Source organism: Humulus lupulus, chromosome 2 (genome assembly GCF_963169125.1).
Source record: "Humulus lupulus chromosome 2, drHumLupu1.1, whole genome shotgun sequence".
Classification (NCBI taxonomy): domain Eukaryota; kingdom Viridiplantae; phylum Streptophyta; class Magnoliopsida; order Rosales; family Cannabaceae; genus Humulus; species Humulus lupulus.
The window spans coordinates 13,575,927-13,594,568 of NC_084794.1; the positions used below are offsets into that span (position 1 = coordinate 13,575,927).

Below are 18,642 nucleotides of genomic sequence, written 5' to 3' on the forward strand. Positions count from 1 at the left end.
TTGGTGTAGTTTCCAATTATTTAAGGCAGCTGGGGCTAGGAAGACTTTTAAAGTATTGAATTTTGCAATAGGTGAAAAAGTTTTAGAGTAGTCTATACCTTGTTGTTGAGTATATCCTTTGGCTACTAGACGCGCCTTGTATCTTTCAACATCACCATTGGACTTATATTTTATTTTGTATACCCATTTGTTGCCAATGACATTATGGTCACAGGGAAGGGAAACAATGTCCCAAGTGTTATTGGCAATGGGGGCAGCAAGCTCATTTTGCATTGCTAATTTTCATTCATGAAGCTTGGAGGCTTGTGTGTAGCTACTAGGTTCGACCAAAGTATGGGCAACAAGTATAGCATTTAAAAAATATGGACGAAATTTGTCATAAGATATAAAATTAGTTAAAGGCTGAGTAGTAGAATACTCACATATATAATCCTTGAGATGTGGTGGTCGATTAAGTGGTCGGACAACTTTAGAAGTAGTGAGTGGCTGCACGTTGAATGTACTAGTAGGTACAGAGATCATATCCTCTATAACGCCCTAAACTCCAGGGACCGTTACAGTGCGCATTATAAACAGTGCTAAACTCGCTAATCGAGTCATTTGGCCATAAACGTGTGACTAACTATGATTAGCGGTTTAGGGATTAAAAATTCTGGTTAAGATATAACGTTTCACTAGAACGTTTACTGTATATATTGAGATCCCAAAAATATAATTTAAAGGTTTATTACAAGAAAATATTTACAACCAACCGATCTAAGCGGGAAAACATGGTTTAACCCTAGTTCCTCTTTCAACCCTCAGTCGTGGCGGTCGAGCAGTCGCATATGTACACATCATCACCTAAGCTCTCCAACTCAAGGATGGTCTAGTTTTCTTTTTCCTTTACCTGCACCACATAGCACCCGTGAGCCGAAGCCTAGCAAGAAAACTCAATATGCTCATGAACAGTCATATCATGACATCAAATCATATGTGGCATGCCTAGCAAATATAGCTCTATTCAAGCATGCAAATTAATTCAGATAATACTGGGGAATCTAGGATAAGAAATCCTGCCCTCCTGATTTGATGACTATCAAGTCAATCCTAATCAGATGAGTGATTTAACACTGGAGGTTCTGGTAACCATAATGAGTGACTGGCAAGCAGGTCACCACGGGGCTCAACACCCACAGCCATGACAATGATGATCAGCATGATCATACAGAGCTTATAGCCCTGAGAAGATGAGTGAATATCACTTTGAGGTTCTGTTAAACCATACTAAGTGACTGGCGAGCAAGTCACTATGGGGCTCAGCACCCACAGCCGTGTAACGAAACTGCCACCTAGGCTTTTTGGCAATGGCTCTAATCAGATAAGTGATTTAACACTTGAGGTTCTGGTAAACCATACTGAGTGACTGATGGGTAAGTCACTAGCTTAAACAGATGAGTGACTGCTGGGTAAGTCATACGGGCTCAACACCCACAGCCATGTGACTAAACAGTCACTGGGCTCGCTGGCCTTTAGTTTTCATTGAACTTGAGGCCGGTTCGACATAAATGCTCATTTGAGTCATTCAATGCAGATGTTGATTAGATCTAATATTTTATCGGCTTGCGTTAAACACGCTAAGTCCGTCCTTGACTTTTTAGTCAATACCAGGTGACCAGTGCTCAGTACTACTGTGAACTTGACAATTAGGTCACAGCTTCACAACTAATACTGACACCATTGCCAATTCTGACTAGTTAGTCAGAGCCACGCACAAGTAAGCAATGCTACCAGGCATATATCATATGTCAAATATCCAAAAGTAGGGCATTCAGCATGCTTACTTAACAATTGCTAGCATAATTATGATCATGCACAAACACAAAGACTCAAGCTCTGATCAATCTCATATTCAACATTCATGGCATGCCCTAATCACATGTTTCTTATGCATAACATGCATTACATTTAAACATTCGACATGCCTCAATAATAACATGCACAAGTGAGCAAGATTGCTAAGCATTCGATATGCTATCACTGTCCACATTTAAACATCCAACATGCATCAAGAATAACCATGCATGTCACATATGGGGTGCAATTTTCTAATCTCTGGTCCAAGCACAGGTTACCAATGAACGAGCCACAAGCACGATCCCAATTCCAAGCCTCTAGTGATAACCTAGTCACAACCATAAACAATGGTCCAATGAGTTCAAGTTCTAAAACTGTAATGCCCCGGATTCCCTATTAGGGTTTAATGGCTGGATTAGTAGGCCGGGAGGGCCATAACTGTTTAATTATGCCATTAAATGTGTTTATGCATGTTTATGAGAATTATATTATAATATGATGTTAAATGCATGCATGTGAGTCCACATTTGTTTGCAGGGGTTTGCCTCTTCCATTCCCGTACATCATCTTCTTCACTTTTCCTTTGAGAGTTTTGAGTTCTTGGTGGGAATTCAAGCTAGGGAAACTTAAGGGCTGGATGGAGACTTGATTTAGCTTGTGAGGGAGGTCCAAAACCGGTTTCAAGGTGAGTTTTGGCCATTAGTTACAGCTGGTGCTCTGTTTTGCTTATAGTTTTCAATTCATGTTTTTGATGTGGGAAGTATGAATCAAAGGAGGTTTTTGTGTTAGTTTGATTGGGGTTTGATGAGAGTGAGCTAAGGGTGTTGTAAGGGGGTTTAATTGTGTGTTAGGAAGAGGTTTTATGAAGGTTGGAAGGATTGGTTTGAGAGAAAATTACACAGGGGAAAGTCTGGTTCGTGTGTGGCCGACTTAGCTGGTCTGGGCTGAGCGCCGTGGCGCAGCAGGGGTGCGCCGCGACCCTTGGAGTCTATCTGAAGGGCGCGCCGCGGCGCATCAGGGGAGGGCCACGGCCCTTAAGGCCAATTTTGCTAAAATGTGGTTTTTAGCTCGGGGATTCAAACCATAGGCCTCGGGGTTGGATCTAGTACCCCGTTGGGTAGCGTTTGAGGTCTCGAGGGCTGAGTTTTGGTTTGGGAACCCTCGGTTATCATTTTTATTGATAAACTCTATAATTTGGTTATGACCAGGTGACCGTCAAGGATTTTAAAGGTTGATCGTTCTCAGGGGTCGTTCATATAATAATTCTCACTCGAACTAGAGGTAAGAAAACAGTGTATGAATACAGTTGCACCCTGTATAGGTATATGACATGCATGGTTTGATATTGAGGCATGTTGGTTGATATATGTGGACATGGATTGCATGTTAAATGCTAGTGAACACTGATTACCTGTTTGGGACACGGACTAGTCAGGGACCGACTCTAAAGTCGATGATCACGCATTGAATGGCTCTATGGCATTAATGTGGGACCGACCCTAAGGTCGAAGAACTTACAAGCGCTTGCCTGGTCTACGACCAGATGACTATAGCCAAGGTGTATGACCCCGGTGACCGTTTGTCACGTGGCTAAGGGACGTTGTCCATAGTTTCGACCCTAGAGTCGTGAGGAAGGTTATGTTGGTGACTAATCACCATGCACCTGTCCTGAGCAAGCTTATGAAAGAGATCACCTATCAGTTAAGCCCTGGTGACCCTATCTTCACATGGTTAGAGGGAGCGATGCTCATTATTGTGACTTTTGGCAATTGTCACCTATTTGTTGGACTGATAGTCCTGAATGGTTATTATGATCGTTGTTGATATTATATCATGTTTTATTCTGTTTTCTTGCTGGGCCTTGGCTCATGGGTGCTATGTGGTGCAGGTAAAGGAAAGGAAAATCTTGGCCAGCCTTGAGTGGAGAGCTTGGGCGATGTAATGTACATACAGGGCCGCTTGACCGCCACGGTCAAGGAGTTCTCAGAGGGACTAGGGGTTTACCCTATTTTTGCCGCTTAGGCCGGCGGGGATTGTAAATTTGAAACTGTAGCGACTCTTTTGTATTATGGACATCTTGTAAACATTTTAAAAGGCTCATGAGCAGTTTATTTACTTAATGAAATGTACCCTTTCCTTTTTATTGGTTTTTCACCTTAACCTGATAATAGTACCTAGATCACGTTTTTAACCAAAGGACTCGGGTAGCGAGTCAAATTTCCAGTTCACTGTTCACCGTAACTGTTCTGGGGTAACCAGGGCGTTACAAAAACCAATCCTGGAACCAAGACCTAGCCTTCGAGACATCGAATCCTACTAAATCGGGTAGTAGGAACGATCCCGAGGCCTAAGGTTTGAGTTCCCACAATCAAAACATCAATTTGGCCACAAATGGCCTCAAGCGTCGCGGCCCTACCTCCCAAGCGCCGCGGCCCACCTCCAAACAGAGGCAGAATCCTTTTCTGCCTGAGCTTAGCACCGCGATGCGCCACCTAGCGTTGCGGCCCCAACAGCTCATCAGCAACCTCCACCTTCTTCATCAAGCCTAGGCCGCAGCGCCCAAGAACAGGGCCGCGACCCAACCACAAACCAGCCATTTTTCCTCGAGTTTCCACTTTTAAAACCTTCCAAAAACCTATCCAAACATCTCCAAACTCAAAAATCAAAGTTCCCAAACATCCCCATTATCCAAAACCCATAAAATCCAAGTCTCAAATCTAACAAAAACTCATCAAAACACAAAGTCCCATTCAAGCTTAAAAACTTTAAAATCTTAGAACTTAAAACTTGAATTACCTCCAGTTGAGTTGTTCCCAACTAAATCCTCTGGCTAATAAGCTTCTAATCTTCCCTAGGATCGCTATGCCTCGATCCTCGCTTGAATCTGAGTTCTAGAACTCAAGTTTCCTTCGAAAATGTGATCGGGAGACGAAAATAGAACTTAGAGGGAGAGAGAACTTACTGAACGTTCTTTTTATTTATTTAAAGGTTACTTCAAGCTTAAGTAGCCTCAAATAAATCCTAATGATCGGGGTCCCGAAAACACCCCCGGGGACAAAATAGTCAAAACCTCCAGAATTTCCCCCTGATCTTACTAACTCCCAATTTATCATCAAATATTAATTCCGATTACCCAATAACCCGGTAATGCTCTAAATACCCATTGACTCACTCCGAGTCAAGAATAAATCATGTTGTGACTTTCCCACCTGCTTACCTCCTAGGATCGTCTCGTGCTGAGTAACCATGTCATAACCAAATAATAAAGCACCACACACATATCACAATATGCCAAATATGTCCGAAATGACCAAAATATGAAAATCACTCAATTAATCAAAAATGGGCTCACATGCATATTTAATACACCTAAACATGCATATCATTTAATAGCATAATAAATCAATTATGACCCTCCCGACCTCCTAATCAAGGTCCTAAACCTTATTAGGAAATTTTGGGCATTACATCCTCAGTATTGGAATTTGAAGAGGATTTCTTGCTACCAAAAATAGAGTCAAAAGTCTCAATAGATATTGGTTGAGTCAAAGGAAATATATGCTCGTAAAAATGACATATCTTGAATGAAAGATTTGGCTAGTAGCTATATCAAGTAGAGTATATGCTTTCATTACCTGGGGGTAGCCAATAAATATGCAAGCACGAGATCTAGGAGTAAACTTGTTTCGTTTACTATCAAGAGTACATGCATAGGTAAGGCAATCATAATTCCGAAGATGATCATAAGAAGAAATTTTAGTATATAAAAGTTCAAAAGGTGATTTAAAATTTAAGAGTGCAGAGGGTGTTCTATTGAGAAGATATACAACATTAGTAATAAAATGATTCCAATATGATTGAGGTAATTTGGATTGTATGGCTAAAGCCCAAGCTACATTGAGTATATGTTGATGCTTGCTGTGACGACCCTAAGGTAGGGTACGTCCGCCACATACTCGTAATTCTAGGGTTTACGAGTATGTTAGGCACTTGACCAAATAAATTAAATAAAAAGATACTAAGAAATACCGAAAAATTTAAAACTTTTATATAAACTTATTAATAGAAATTATTACACGTATGAATACTTTAAATTTAATGTAGCCATATGAAAACTCTAAACCACTATTGCATTGCTACTGAGTCAGTGCTCCACAAGTTGCTCAACAGCTAAAGCCACACCTGGAAAAATGTTGGAAAATAACATAATGAGCTAACGCTCAGTAAGTAAATCTCATGCATACACATACACATGAATGTCGTGAGTTTTAAGTACACATACACTAATATGCTGACTTTTATACTTATGCATTACATTTATTGCTCATGCACTTTCAAACTTTATTTTTATGCTCTTTCTTTTACTTTCATATTTTTATGGGCCCAATATCACTTGTGCATACTGTTTGATTCAGCCAATGCCTGCAGGGCTTGTTACTCATATCATATAGAATCCCATGGGTTCTCCTCCAGCTAGCCATCATCGCAGCTAGGCTCATCATAACACTCATTTCATCGTTGCCATAGCTGCCATACTTATTACACATATGGAGGAGAAAGACGGGAACATGGCAAACATATCTGAATGGTCAACTCTGACCTAGCCCACACTAGTGGGCAGCCACTATAAGCCTTATAGACCTCCGTCTTCTTTACTGAACTTACTTGATTGCTTCATCAAAACAGTGGCACCCTTTTTAAACATCTTATTATTACTTTGCTTAAGCCTTGTGTCATTAAAATGTTTAACTTTACATAAGACTTTTCAAGGCATTTCATAACTTTTCTCATATTCTTATGCATGATCTTATATCACATAATAATGTATCACATAACTTTACATGCCATGCATACATGTAGATGCTGAAATGCCAATGTTCATGTTCATGATTCATATTTGATGGTATTCAATCAAGGCATTGTATCACATCTCATATAACTCAAAACATCTTTAGTCATAATACATGAAGCTTTGGGTTGGTGGCGTTGTTATACTTTAACGTAGAGCTATGGCTCAGGTCTAAGGTTTCCAGCCTAAAAACTTAAACGCTTCATATATCATAGCATATAACAAAATCATGAACATAAAAGTAATCCACATATTCATCAACATAAGAACACATACTTGCACATAATTCATATCAATCTTAACCAAGTAAGACAGCTTTCACATATCACGAAATTCCTCAATTACATATCACACAACACCATTATGATATTCATATAACCATTCTTCACATACTTATCATATGCATCATCATCATTCCATACTTAACTCATCATATATACATAATCAATGTAGTCATGCATCTTACACTTAAGCACAAAAGGTGAGATTTACTTACCTTAGGTCCTTAGCTTATTTTAAAACTGCTCACCAAGAGTCAATCAATCAAATCCATACAAATCCTATTCAAGGCACATCATATATTAAATTCTATCAAAATCGTAAATATACACTATTGATAGTGTATATTAACAATACCAGAAACTATATAAATGATAATAATAATTATTATCAACGCACTACAACAATTTTCACTTTTAATGACTCTCTATAATGACTTACACCAATGGTGTAAGTCATTAAAAGTATTCAGGGATATTTAAAGTCTAATGGTGTAAGTCATTAAAAGTTCTTGTTGATGACTACCAAGGTAAGTCATTAAAAGTGGTGGGAGACGTTATTTGTTATAAATTAAAAAGTAAAAAAAAAAATTAAATCTGACAATGGGAGCCCTCTAACGTCTCCCTTGGGTAGACGTGTACACATCCAACGTCTCCCCTGGGAAGACGTGTACACATCGGACGTCTTCCCAGGGGAGACGTTGGATGTGTACACGTCTTCCTAGGGAAGACGTTGGAAGCCTCCCCTATATATCTCCTTCCCCGAGCCATCACCAACCAGACGAAACCAGAGGCGATTTCTGGGCATTTCCTTGGCAATTTTGGGCGATTTTTCTTCCGTTTTCCTCCTCCGAAAATTGATTTGAGGTAAGTTTTTAAGTTTAATTCATGTTTAATAGTTAGGATAATGTACTATTATTTATTTTCTTTAACTATAATAGGTTAATATTGGGATTTTAGGGTATTTTGTGGGTTGCGATTTTGGGTATTGTGGGTGATTTTGGGCGAAATTGATACCGATTTTGGCCGATTTTCTCCTCCAAAAACTAATTTTAGGTATGTTTGTTCATTTTAATTAATGTATAATAGTTATGATAATATATTTTTATTTATTTTCTTTAATTATAATGGGTTAATATTGAGATTTTAGGGTATTGTGGGTTGCGGTTTTGGGTAATATTTGCTTGATTTGAAGAAGATTTGAGATATGATTTCATTATTAAAACAATGCATTATAGTTAGAATGATAGAAATAATTATTTTTGTGCATTTTTTTTATGATTTGTGAGTTTATTATAAATATTTTTTAAAAGTTTGAAAAATGATTTTAATGAAGATTTGAGATACACAATTGAGATTTAATAGTTATACCATGTTATTTACTATTTTTTATTTTTTTTTAAAATTTAATTCGAAACTTGTAGATTTTTTTTAAATTAAATTTTTAGGTTGATTAAGTATATATATGTGTCTAAAATAAGGAAAATAATTTAATTTTAATTTACATACTAAATTGCATGTATAGAAATAAGTAATTCAAGTATATATGTTTATGATTTTTTTATTTATATTATTATATTATTCAAAAATTATATATTTGTATTTATATTTTAATTATTTTATTAACATTGAAGTAGGTTGATTATATATATTATGTTTTATTTATTTATTAATTAATTCAATTTTGTTGGTTGTGAATTTAATAGCAAAGTGCATTGCAAAGTGAAGTAAATTTTCTAGCTAGGACTATTAATTGCAAGAGGTACGTACATTATCTTATCTCTCGTTTTAGTATTATTAAATTTTTGTTAGAGGAGTTTGAATATCTTAAATATTCATCCATAGTGAAGTAGGTTCTGAGATTAAAATTGTGTGTTGCGGTGATAACAGAAGGTTGAGAACTGTGTGTTTTAGTGAAGTAGATTCTGGAAAATTTGTTTGTGTGCTGTGGAGCTATAAGGAAGAAACTTATTGTGTGCTGTTTGAATTGTTTGACTTGTTGTTAACAGATGGTTAGATCAATATTATAGGGGAAATGCTGTCCGATTTTGTCTAGAATTATGTATTCTATTATTATATTTGAATTGTGCTTATTTGATTGGATTTGATAAGATTGACTGATGGCTAGGTTTTTAATATAGAAGAAATGCTGCCCAATTTTTCATACGCTCGGCCATATGCTTATGTAGTTTTTATTGTTTAATTTTTCATAGACATAGGAGAAGATATGGATAGAAAATGGATGTCAGCGAATAGGTTATCCGTGGAATATAAAAACGGGGTCGATTTATTCTTAAGATTTTGTTCGGAGAATGTGAAAGACCTAAAATTTACTCGTTGCCCATGTATTAAGTGTGGAAATGTAAGGAAAATGGATCTTAGTAAGATCAAACAACACTTATTTTTCAATGGAATCGACAAAAGTTACACGGTTTGGTATATGCATGGGGAGAGAATGCATGTCGCGCCAACTCCACCAAGTAGACCCAATGAAGTAAGGAGGAATATAGTAGAGGAGAATTGTGATGCATTAGATGATATGATTGATGCGCACATTATGGATCTGGAGTAGACCCAGATAAGTTTGAGACACTACTTAGTGATGCTGAGAAACCGATTTACCCCGGTTGTAAAAAATTTACAAAGTTATCCGCACTCCTTAGGTTGTAAAATTTGAAAGCTAAACACGGTTGGAGTGATAAAGGGATGACTGATCTACTTTGTTTTTTGAATGATTTGTTGCCGGAGTGTAATGAAATGCCAACTTAATTTTATGAAGCAAAGAAAACATTATGCTCATTGGGCATGCAATATGAAAAAATTCATGCATGTCCTAATGATTGCATGTTATATCGGAATGACTTTGCAGATGCAAAAATGTGTCCTACTTGTGGTGAGTCACGATGGCAAAAGAAAAGAAATGGTAAGGATGTCAAGGAAGGAGTACCCGCCAAGGTCTTGTGGTACCTTCCTCCTATTCCTCGTTTCATCCGGTTGTTTAGAAATGCTGAACATGCTAAAAATTTATCGTGGCATGCTAATGAGAGAATAAATGATGGTAAATTAAGGCATCCAGCTGACACCCTAGCTTGGAAGAGGGTTGATTTGAAGTGGCCTTGTTTTGGAAATGAATCTCGTAATATTCGTTTAAGTCTTTCGACTGACGGGATTAATCCACACACTTCTCTTAGTAGTAAGTATAGTTGTTGGCCTGTTATGCTTGTCATTTACAATCTACTCGCATGGTTGTGCATGAAGAGAAAATTTACCTTGTTGACATTGTTGATATCGGGACCTAAACAACCTGGCAATGACATCGACGTATATTTGTCGCCTCTTATCGATGATTTGAAAACTTTGTGGGATGAAGGGGTTAAGGTTTATGATGCGTACAGGCAGGAAGAATTTAATCTTAGAGCTGTATTGTTGTGGACTATCAATGACTTTCCTGCTTATGGAAATTTATCCGGGTTTAGTGTGAAAGGATATAAGGCTTGTCCCGTTTGTGAAGAAAAAACATGTTCTGAATACTTAAAACACTCCCGAAAAGTATGTTATATGGGTCATAGGAAGTTCTTGATTAGTACGCATAAATATCGAACTTGGAAAAATGCATTCAACGGCAAACAAGAGTTTGAGGAGGCTCCTCAACCTGTAAATGGGAGTGAAGTACTTGAGAAGATGTATAAAATCATGTTTAAGTTAGGTAAGCCTAAAGTTCGTACACCTACAAAGCGGAAGGGTCGTGGGAAGGCTAAGGTTGTGGAAGAGCCCAAAAGTTGTTATAAAAAGAAATCTATTTTTTTCGAGCTTGAATATTGGCAATTCTTACTTGAACGCCATAATTTAGATGTTATGCACATAGAGAAAAATGTATGTGATAGTTTGATTGGAACTTTGTTGAATATTTCTGGGAAAACTAAGGACGGAATTAAGGCTAGACAAGACTTGGCTGCAATGGGTATACGTGAAGGATTAACTCCGAAAATAGATAAGAGACGAACATACTTGCCTCCTGCTGCTTACACCCTCACTAAAGATGAAAGGAAGGAAGTTTGTTCCTGTCTATTTAATGTAAAAGTTCCAGATGACTATTCATCAAATATAAGGTCATTGGTAGACATGAAAAGTTGTACTCTGAGTGGTATGAAATCTCATGATTGTCATATTCTAATGCAACACTTGCTACCAGTGGCAATTCGTTCTGTCTTACCTCAAAAAGTTCGAGAGATTATCACAAGGTTATGTTTATTTTTCAAGTCATTGTGTTGTAAGGTGATTGATCCTATTAAGTTACCCAAGTTACATGATGAAATTGCTGAGGTCTTGTGTGAGCTGGAGAAATACTTCCCACCTTCCTTTTTTGATATAATGATTCATCTTACAGTTCACTTGGTTAGAGAATTGAGATTTTGTGGTCCCGTTTATTTAAGATGGATGTATCCATTTGAACGATATATGAAGATTCTTAAGGGGTATGTCAGAAATAGAAGTCGCCCAGAAGGGTGCATTGTGGAATGTTATATTGCTGAAGAGGCAGTTGAATTTTGTTCCGAATACATGGCTGGTGTACAGAGGATTGGGGTAAATGAAGTTAATAATGCTGAGATTCAGAGTCGTCGGGGTAGTGTTGTTTGCGCAGTGAGTCAGGATGAACTAGATGAAGCACATCGTCTAGTATTGCAAAATATTAATGAAATCCAGCCTTATATCGAGTAAGTTTATCTTCATAGATATAATGCATATGCAATGTAAATATGTGATAACTTTCACAATTAGTTCACTAACAGCATATGTAATTTTGAAGGGAACATTTTAACTGGATCAAGACAAAATTTCCATCAAAGTTAAGGAACTCCAAATGGTTACAAGACGAAAATTATCGTACATTTAATAGTTGGATAGAAAATAAGGTCTATTATGTTGATTTTTTGATTTTAATTTTATTATATAGTAATGTATGTTGTTTGACTAGTTTTATTTTTAATAGGTTGTCAATGAATTGAAAAACACATCAAATAATGTGTCAGACATTGTTAAGTGGATCTCTCGAGGCCCTTCTCATAGAGTCATCAAGTTTTCATCATATGTAATCGATGGTACACAATTCAATACTAGGGAGCGTGATTGTTGAGTCTAGTTTTTGTTATGTTTTGGTGATGTTTTTAGTAGTCTTTTATTTCATTTTTCTTTCATTTAGTGCGGGTTTATGCTTTGTTTGTTTGTCTTTGTGAATATCAGGAAGAATTGAGCATGTGGAAGAAAATGCCAAAGAAAGGGAAGTAATAACCAAGTTTTTCATCATATATTTGATAAAGAATGGTTCTCAACACAATTTGGAAGTGTTGGTGAAATTTTGGGATGAAAACTTGAAGAATTGAGAAATCCCTTAAGAGCCACGGCATGAGCAAAGTGGAGCCGCGGCTAGGGGGGAAACAGAAGCAATGATTTTTGAGGAAATCCTCGGCCGCGGCATGGCTATAGAGAGCCGCAGCATAGATGGGCATTTTTCCTAGAATTTGTCAATGCGGGCCGCGGCATAGATGGGCATTTTGCCCAGAATTCGTCAATGCGGGCCGCGGCATGGCTTCAGAGAGCCGCGGCATGGAAAGGGCTTTTTGCCCAAGAATTTGGACACGGGCCGCGGCATAGTGTATGTAGAGCCGCGGCCCGCATCTTTAAAATTCGAAATCTTAGGTTTTTAAGATGGGAAAAAGAAGAGAGAAGGGACGTACGGGCGAAAGGGAAGAGGACTGGTTTTGAAGGCTCAAGCTTAGAGTATTTTTACATGTTTTTCTTCTTCTTGATGTTATCTTTAATTTCTGTTGTGATTAGCACTATGGCTAGGAACTAATTTTCTGTTTAGGATGTTTAATTGAATCACTTGAATCCCTGTTATGAACTAATGCAATTTTTACATTATTCTTCTTCAATCTTCTTCAATTCCATATAATCTGTTCTGATAGATTGATTATTGATTGGCCATCTTTAGTCATTTACATATGTTTTTAAGTCAAAATCTGAGAAGTGAGATTTAATTATGCTGTGGTTATATTGGACATAATTCAAATTTAGAACGAAAGTATCTGAATTAATTGTGTAACTGTTATTAAGTTGTGAGATTAATGCTATCTGTGTGGTTCAATTTACCATAGAAATATAGGAAGTTGTCACCTAGGTTGAGTTTATAATTCATAGTATGATTATAGGCTGCTATATCAACTTGTTAATTGAATTAGGTCAAAAGAAGAAGAATTCACACTTTGCATTAGGGAATAATAGGGAGGATAGTTGATGAGATTAAATATCCTAATTGTTTCTCAGTGATTAAATTAAAAAGTTTGTCTATTAGTTGTTATTCAATTTTTAATTATTGTTTTTGCGATTTATAGTTTCTTTTGGTGTATTTACAAAAATCAAGAATTTCAATTCATCAAATAGAACGAGAAATTAATTGACTGGTAATTGATAAATCAGTCCTTGAGGACGATACTTGGTTTTACCATTTTATTACAAGTTTGCGACTGTGTGCACTTGCATAGCAAAAATATCGCAACAAGTTTTTGGCGCCGTTGCCGGGGACTGAAAATAATTATCAATATCAGTCTAATTAATTTTTTATTCTAATTTGATTTTAATTTCTCTTGTTTCTAATCTGTTTAGTTGCTTAATTTGTCTATCTCAGGTGAATTTTGGTATATGCGTGGCAGAAAAGGAAAAGACACACTTGTTCCCTCTGAATCCTGAGATTGAAAAGTCTTGCAATTAAATCAGAAAGAACAAGAGAGAGGCCCAGAAATCTGTGAAGATGGCACAAAATGACGGGGATGGTAGGAATGTTCTAAATCCAGGAGTTGTACAAGGGGTTCAGGCTCAGACCAATGCTGAGAGGAGCCTGAGAGATTATGTGCTACCCACTCTGACGGGAGTACAAAATAGTATACGCCCACCAGCTGTAGAGGCCAACAACTTCGAAATCAAACCTGCTATTTTACAAATGGTGCAGTCCTCTGTGCAATTCAATGGGTTGCCCTCTGAAGATCCTCACACCCATTTGTCCAACTTTCTGGAGTTGTGTGGAACCTTTAAATATAATGGGGTGAGTGATGACGCAATCAAGCTTAGGCTCTTCCCATTTTCTCTAAGGGACAGAGCTAAAAGTTGGCTGAACTCTTTGCAGCCAAACTCTATTGTCACCTGGCAAGATCTAGCTCAGAAATTTTTATCCAAATTCTTCCCTCCGTCCAAAGCTGCTAAATTGAGGGGAGAGATAAATAACTTTTGCCAGAATGATGGAGAGTCAGTGTATGAAGCTTGGGAACGGTTTAAGGAACTCCTGAGAAGATGTCCTCATCATGGCATTGAACAGTGGATGCTAGTACAGAATTTCTACAATGGTTTATGCCCGACAACCAGAACCATTATTGATGCTGCAGCAGGTGGCACTTTTATGAGCAAGAGCGCAACTGGTGCTTATGAGTTGCTAGAGGACATGGCTACAAACAACCATCAATGGTCTGAGGAAAGATCATCTGGAGTCAGAAAGGTAGCTGGGGTGCATGAGCTGGATGCAATCACTACTTTAACAGCGCAAGTAGCCTCTCTGACAAAGCAGTTACAACAGAGCAGTGTATCTGCTAATGCGGTTCAGATGGCAGCCAGATGTGAAATCTGTGGTGGTTCTCATTTTTTTGATCAGTGTCCTACCAATATTAATAATAACATTCCGATGGATCAGGCTCAGGTTCAAGCGGTGGGAAACTTTCAGAGGCCAGTAAATAATCCATTTGCCAATACTTACAATCCTGGGTGGCGAAATCATCCCAATTTCTCTTGGAAGAATAATCAAGGCCAACAACCTCAGTTTCAGGGCCAATTTCAAAATAACATGCCTCAGCCACCCATGTATCAAGCTTCATCATCACAGCAGCCTAGGCCTCAACAATCAATGAATCAAGCTCCACCTGAAAGGCCTAATGAATTACAAGCTGCATTATTGACTCTCACCAGCACCCAAACACAGTTTATGACAGAAACTCGCTCTTCCATCAGGAATCTTGAGATGCAAGTTGGTCAATTGGAAAATATGTTACAAAGTAGGCCTCAAGGAAATTTTCCAAGTAATACAGAGGTGAATCCTAAAGAGCAGTGCAATGCAATCTCTTTGAGGAGTGGGAAGAAGTTGGAAGAGCCAGTCAAGAAGTCTATACCTGCACCAAAAATTGAAGTTGAGAATGAGGGTAAGGTAGAAGAAGAGGTTATTGAAGACCTTGAGAAGAATAAGTCACCAGTGAGTTATGAGCACCACATCAAGATTCCATACCCTCAGCGACTTCAAAAGAAGACTCTTGACAAAAAAATTTCGAAGTTTCTTGATATTTTTCGAAAGCTTCACATTAACATACCTTTTGCCGAGGCACTTGAACAAATGCCAAGTTATGTGAAGTTTATGAAGGAAATACTGTCCAAGAAGAGGAAGATGGAGGATTATGAGATGGTGGCACTCATTGAAGAGTGCAGCGCCATTCTGCAAAGGAAGCTTCCTCAGAAACTGAGAGATCCTGGGAGTTTCACAATACCCTGCACAATTGGGAATTTTGAGAGCATGAATGCTCTATGTGATTTGGGGGCGAGCATTAATCTAATGCCGCTTTCTGTTTTCAGAAGATTGAAGCTTGGGGAAGCAAGACCTACAACAGTGACTCTTCAGTTGGCAGACAGATCAATAGCACATCCTCGGGGTATTATTGAAGATGTTTTGGTAAAAGTGGACAAGTTCATCTTCCCAGCAGAATTTATTGTACTTGATATGGAGGAGGATGCTAACGTCCCAATCATTCTTGGGAGACCATTCTTAGCCACAGGACGAGCTTTAATCGACGTACAAAAGGGGGAGTTAAGGTTGCGAGTCCAAAATGAGGAAATAAGTTTTAATGTTTTTGCAGCAACTGCAATTCCTACCTGTTGTAGAGTTGATGTGGTGAATGATGGTCAAGATTCAATTGGTAAGAAGAGGAAGAAGGCAAAATAACGATTTCGAACAGTTCGACGTCGTATGAAAAGATTATTGTGTGGAAAGTTTGAAGGTTTCGACGACATTGGGGATAATTTCAATATTCTCAACAGTGGAAGGGAATTCTCTTCGTATGACACGATGGCTCTTAAGGATGCAAGGGGTGGCCACCACCTCTGCCATCCCGAACTCAAGCCCCCTCCACATCCGCCATACTGATGTGGCGTCAGGTAAGTTCTCTTCCCTTGTTCTTTTCTTTATCACATTGGGGACAATGTGCATTTTAAGTTTGGGGGGACGCTTATCTTATTTTGTTTTGTTTTGTGCGTTGTTTAGTTTAGTTTTTAGTTTGTTGTGTTATTTTCTGTGTTGTTTAGTGTAACTGTTAAGCCATCATACTTGTCTGCTGTTGCTTTGTCTTTGCTCGTGAAAAGGAAATTGAATTCAACTGTGTGCTTGGTTCAATTGTTTTAGAGTTTAATCTAAAAGTTTTGTGGGAAATTTGTAATATGTTTTGAAAATGCAACAGTTTGGATTTCATTATATGAGTTTGACTAGGGTTGGTGGAATGACAATTTGACTTTGATAGAACTTGCATTATTTGGCCTTTGAGGTGAAATCCTTGATGACATGTGTTTAGAAAAGTGATTTAGGCAATTTTATTGGATCGATTGTGCCTTTCAAGCCAACCTTGATTTAATTATCCATAGTTACCTTTTTGAGCCTTAAACTTGGTTTTTGTTCTTGATTATACTATTTGAGCCTAAATTTCCTAACGTCATTATTTTTGTTTTCCTTATCATTTGTTATCATAAGCATATAATTTGTGGGAAAGAATAATGAAAAATAGTAAGGAATTGGTATGATTAGAATGTAGTATGATTGTACAAAAAAGAAGAGAGAGAGAAGTCTTTGAAAAAAAAAAAAGAATCACTTTGTCACACTCCTCGATTATATAGATATGGAAAATCTTAAGTTTGGGGGAGTGTGATTCAGAAAATATATATAAGAAAATGATGAAAAGTGTTGTAATCTCTCTCTCTAATTGTATAAAAGGGTGATTTTTGGTGTGGTGAAGAGAAATTTGGTTGGTTTCAAGGTTTTTATGCTTATGGTAATGATTGAGCCTAAATGACAATTTCATCTACCCTTACCTAAGCCTAACGCTATAACCTGTGAAAGTCCTTTTGATTTCAAAACACGTGTTGTTGACATTAGTGGAGAAGGTCAAGTAATGCAAGCATATTGTAGAGTTGGTTTGTGGAATTGTCTGGAATGAGTTGAGCATATATGATAGAATCCAAGTGTTGTAGTCATTTTCATGATATATTATTGATTTCCCTAATTGAACTGTACAAATTGGACTTTAAGCCAATTGAGCTGAAATTCTGGTTATAAATATTGCAATTGAGATTTCATGAGTTTTGGCAAAGCATTGTAGATGGTAATGATGGTTTAGCTTGTTTGTTTGTGTTTGTTTCTTTTTGTTAGTTTAACTTGGTCTTTACTTGAGGGCGAGTAAAGGTTAAGTTTGGGGGAGTTTGTTGAGTCTAGTTTTTGTTATATTTTGGTGATGTTTTTAGTAGTCTTTTATTTCATTTTTCTTTCATTTAGTGCGGGTTTATGCTTTGTTTCTTTGTCTTTGTGAATATCAGGAAGAATTGAGCATGTGGAAGAAAATGCCAAAGAAAGGGAAGTAATAACCAAGTTTTTCATCATATTTTGATAAAGAATGGTTCTCAACACAATTTGGAAGTGTTGGTGAAATTTTGGGATGAAAACTTGAAGAATTGAGAAATCTCTTAAGAGCCACGGCATGAGCAAAGTGGAACCGCGGCTAGGGGGGAAACAGAAGCAATGATTTTTGAGGAAATCCTCAGGCCGCGGCATGGCTATAGAGAGCCGCGGCATAGATGGGCATTTTGCCCAGAATTCGTCAATGCGGGCCGCGGCATGGCTTCAGAGAGCCGCGGCATGGAAAGGGCTTTTTGCCCAGGAATTTGGACACGGGCCGCGGCATAGTGTATGTAGAGCCGCGGCCCGCATCTTTAAAATTCGAAATCTTAGGTTTTTAAGATGGGAAAAAGAAGAGAGAAGGGACGTATGAACGAAAGGGAAGAGGACTGGTTTTGAAGGCTCAAGCTTAGAGTATTTTTACATGTTTTTCTTCTTCTTGATGTTATCTTTAATTTCTGTTGTGATTAGCACTATGGCTAGGAACTAATTTTCTGTTTAGGATGTTTAATTGAATCACTTGAATCCCTGTTATGAACTAATGCAATTTTTACATTATTCTTCTTCAATCTTCTTCAATTCCATATAACCTGTTCTGATAGATTGATTATTGATTGGCCATCTTTAGTCATTTACATATGTTTTTAAGTCAAAATCTGAGAAGTGAGATTTAATTATGCTGTGGTTATATTGGACATAATTCGAATTTAGAACGAAAGTATCTGAATTAATTGTGTAACTGTTATTAAGTTGTGAGATTAATGCTATCTGTGTGGTTCAATTTACCATAGAAATATAGGAAATTGTCACCTAGGTTGAGTTTATAATTCATAGTATGATTATAGGCTGCTATATCAACTTGTTAATTGAATTAGGTCAAAAGAAGAAGAATTCACACTTTGCATTAGGGAATAATAGGGAGGATAGTTGAT

General features: G+C 37.5%; 1 non-coding gene across 1 annotated transcript; it reads right to left on the bottom strand.

Moving 5' to 3' along the window:
• Positions 1–14,218: 14,218 nt before the first annotated feature.
• Positions 14,219–14,325, bottom strand: LOC133820622 (small nucleolar RNA R71). The gene has a single exon (XR_009887027.1). It is a non-coding gene; the product is annotated as a small nucleolar RNA R71 (small nucleolar RNA).
• Between the last annotated feature and the right edge of the window lie 4,317 nt (positions 14,326–18,642).